Consider the following 3,832-nt stretch of genomic DNA (forward strand, 5'->3'; position numbering starts at 1 on the left):
GTCTTGCTCTATGGTTCGGAGTTCAGGGGTAAAATGGAAGCCGCTTCACTGTGAATGTAGAAGTTATGGTATTATTCAGTGTGTAAAGTACCTATAAGAATAATGTTTGTTAAGGAAGATCACATGATCTGTAGTAACCAATAGGAGAGTAGCACGGGCTCCCTCCACAGTCAGTGTGGAGATAGAGTTGGAGTTGAGAGCACGCGTGCAGTTGCTGCTGAGCTGTTTGTAAATAAACTTAATGTTCCCGCCCGAGAAACATCTGCAGATCAACCCTATCATCAATAGCACAACTCGGCCAGTTAACCCCCAGCCCACCCCCTCCAAAAGGACACGAGCATTTGTGACCAGGACTTACAAATGCTTCATCTTCATTGTGGGCTTTGGCTCGGGATCTTTTCATGTACTGGAAACGGTTACACGCTGACACCATCCTGAATGTGATCTGGAACAGAGAGAGAGAGAGGGGGAGAGAGAGAGCGAAAGAAGGAGGGAGAGAGAGAGAGAGAGAGAGGGAGAGAGAGACAGAGAGGCAGAGAGAGAGAGAGAGAGGGGCAGAGAGAGAGAGGCAGAGAGAGAGAGAGGCAGAGAGAGAGAGAGGCAGAGAGAGAGAGAGAGGCAGAGAGAGAGAGGGGCAGAGAGAGAGAGAGGGGCAGAGAGAGAGAGAGGGGCAGAGAGAGAGAGGGAGAAAGAGAAAGTGAGCTGTCATTGGTAAACATCACATGAGCGGGTTGGGGGTTGCTGAGGAGGGGAGGGGGACAAAGAAGGAGGGGGAGAGAGGGGGAAGGGGTGACAGGATATGGAAGGGAAAGGAGGGGCGAGAGGGAAGGGTGGGGGAGAGGAGATGGAGTGGAAAATGGGGGAGTAGGAGGGGGAGAAGGGGGAGGGAGGGGAGGAAAGGGAGACAGGGTACAGAGGGAGAGGGAGGAATAAGGAATGGGGGGGAAGAGAGGGGGTGGGGGTAGAGAGAGAGGGGTGTGTGGAGGGGTAAGAGGGGGAAGGAGGGTGAGGGGAGAGAGGGGGTGTGGGGAGAGAGGGGGGTGGGGAGGGGGCCGGCTGTGATTGGCTGGCAGTAGCTTCATTTCCCTTTGAAACTCATCATGTTAATGGGATCTTCCCACCCCCACCCTCGTAATCCCCTCCCCCTCCCCCTCATCCCTCACCTCATCCCTCTCTTCCACTAGTCCCTCCCATCCCCTCCCCTTACCATCCCTCCCCTACCCCTGCCCCACTCCCCTCCCTTCCCCCCCGATTCCCCTCCTCCCCACTGACCCTCCCCTCATCCCTCCCCTACCCCACTCCCCTCCCTTCCCCCCAATCCCCCTCCCCCTCGCTGACCCCTCCCCTCCCCACCCCAGTGGGGGGCTGCAAGCTCTCTGACCTTCCACCTCCTGCGAGCGTTGAAGATTTTGAAGTTCTCGATGTTGATCACCGAAATGCCCCTGACGATCTTCTGCCGGTTGTTCTCGGGCTGGAACAAGAAGGGGAGGGTGGGTGTTAGTCCGGCAGAGGGAGTGGTGGTGGGGGGGGGGGGGGTGGGGGTGGGGGGGCGTGTTCCGTAGTGGGAGACCGGTGCCCTGACCCCTGACCCTGGGCAATCAGATCGTGGCGCCTGAACTCCCGCCGGGGTGACCAGGCAGGTGACCCCCACCTCGGTCTTCAGGGTCAACAGAATTGAAGGGGCTGAAGGGTCTCTTGCAATCTCTGGCATTTGAGCAAGTATCTGATGCTTGTGTTGTCGATGTATCCGTCCTGTGACCCGGTTGGTTGACCCCCCCCCCCCCCACCAGGGTGCAGTTTAGTTGGTTGGGGGGTCGGGGGTGGTGGGCGGTGGGTTTACAGAACGTGTGTTCGCCTCAATCACCCCACCCCCCGGCGCACCCACAACCCTCCGCAGTCCGAAATCCTGCTGCTGCTCCGTGGTAGGCCGAGCTAGTCCCGGGCTGACCTCTCCCCTCAGGGCCTAGCTCAGGGAGGGTCGGCGATAGTAGACCTTGACCTTTGGCCTTTCTTCAGTTGGGTGCTGAAAGCGGGGTTGGGTTGGGTGGGGAAACCACATGGGCCCCTGACCCAAGCGGGAATCCAACACGGGACCTCAGGAAGAAGGAGCGCCCCCCCACCCCCCCAACCGGGGCGTCCGGGGTGAAAGGTTAAAAGTTAAGGGGGCCGCGTGAAAGAGGCCGTTCGAAATAATTTGGCCCTGGTGGTGGGGGCCTTGACCAACGAGGTCTCACTGCTTTGCCCAAAGTTAGCCTGAGGTCATGATACAGACAAGAGGGTGGGACTGGAGTCACGTACAGGCCCAGGCTGGATACCTTTCCTTCTCAGTGGATCATCAATGAACCAGTTGGGGTTTTAAAAACCATCCAGAACCTTCCATTCCTGGAAGATGCCAGTCCGTAAATGACAAGATTTATTCCCGCACATCACTGAGGCCTAGATGTCTGGTTTCCCAGCCTCCGGGCTAGTCATCGAACACCGTGCCGACCATACCTCAGCAATCCGATGAACCTGCTCCCTCTCCGATACTGTCAGCCAAATTCATGGGCTACTCTCCCATCTCTGAGTCAGAGAGGCAAAGGTTTGATCGAGTTCCCCAATCGGCAGGATTGAGCCCAAAACCAAGGCCAACTCTACCAGTACTGAGGGAGTGCCGCACCGTCGGAGGGTCAGTACTGAGGGAGCGCCGCACTGTCGGAGGGTCAGTACTGAGGGAATGCTGCATTGTCGGAGGGTCAGTACTGAGAGAGTGCCTCACTGTCGGAGGGACAGTACTGAGGGAGTGCTGCACTGTCGGAGGGTCAGTACTGAGGGAATGCATTGTCGGAGGGTCAGTACTGAGAGAGTGCCTCACTGTCGGAGGGACAGTACTGAGGGAGTGCCGCACTGTCAGAGGGTCAGTACTGAGGGAGCGCCGCACTGTCGGAGGGACAGTACTGAGGGAGTGCTGCACAGTCGGAGGGTAGGCACTAAGAGAGTGCCACACAGTCGGAGGGTCAGTGCTGAGGGAGCGCCGTACTGTCGGAGGGTCAGCACTGAGGGAGCGCCACACTGTCGGAGGGTCAGCACTGAGGGAGCGCCGTACTGTCGGAGGGTCAGTAATGAGGGAGTGCCGCACTGTCAGAGAGTCAGCGCCGAGGGAGTGCCGCAATGTCGGAGGGTCAGTGCTGAGGGAGTGCTGCACTGTCGGAGGGTCAGTACTGATGGAGTGCTGCACTGTCGGAGGGTCAGTAATGAGGGAGCGCCGCACTGTTGGAGGGTCAGTGCTGAAGGAGCACCGCACTGTTGGAGGGTCAGTGCTGAAGGAGCACCGCACTGTTGGAGGGTCAGTGCTGAGGGAGCGCCACACTGTCGGAGGGTCAGTACTGAGGGGGCGCCGCACTGTCGGAGGGTCAGTACCGAGGGAGCGCTGCATTGTCAGAGGGTCAGTACTGAGGGAGTGCTTCACTGCCGGAGGGTCAGTACTGAGGGAGCGCTGCATTGTCGGAGGGTCAGTACTGAGGGAGTGCTGCACTGTCAGAGTGTCAGTACTGAGGGAGCGCTGCATTGTCGGAGGGTCAGTGCTGAGGGAGCTCCATAATATCGGTGGGTCAGTACTGAGCGAGTGCCTCACTGTCGGAGGGTCAGTACTGAGGGAGTGCCGCTCTCTCAGAGGGTCAGTACTGAGGGAGCGCCGCACTGTCGGAGGGTCAGCACTGAGGGAGCGCCTCATTGTCGGATGTCGGGGGGTCAATACTGAGGGAGCGCCATACTGTCGGAGGGTCAGTACTGAGGGAGCGCCGCACTGTCGGATGTCGGAGGGTCAGTACTGAGGGAGCGCCATACTGTCGGA

General features: G+C 58.7%; 1 long non-coding RNA gene across 1 annotated transcript in view; it reads right to left on the reverse strand.

Annotated features, from left to right (window-relative positions):
* Window positions 1-1,460, reverse strand: part of LOC121274441 — a 4,286-nt gene extending 2,826 nt beyond the window's left edge. The window contains exons 1-2 of the long non-coding RNA XR_005942256.1: window positions 1,382-1,460; window positions 359-445 (exon numbers count right to left, since the gene is read on the reverse strand). This is a non-coding gene — a long non-coding RNA (uncharacterized LOC121274441). The remainder of the gene's footprint in view (window positions 1-358; window positions 446-1,381) is intronic.
* Window positions 1,461-3,832: the final 2,372 nt, after the last annotated feature.

This window comes from Carcharodon carcharias, assembly GCF_017639515.1.
Source record: "Carcharodon carcharias isolate sCarCar2 chromosome 36 unlocalized genomic scaffold, sCarCar2.pri SUPER_36_unloc_21, whole genome shotgun sequence".
Lineage (NCBI taxonomy): Eukaryota > Metazoa > Chordata > Chondrichthyes > Lamniformes > Lamnidae > Carcharodon > Carcharodon carcharias.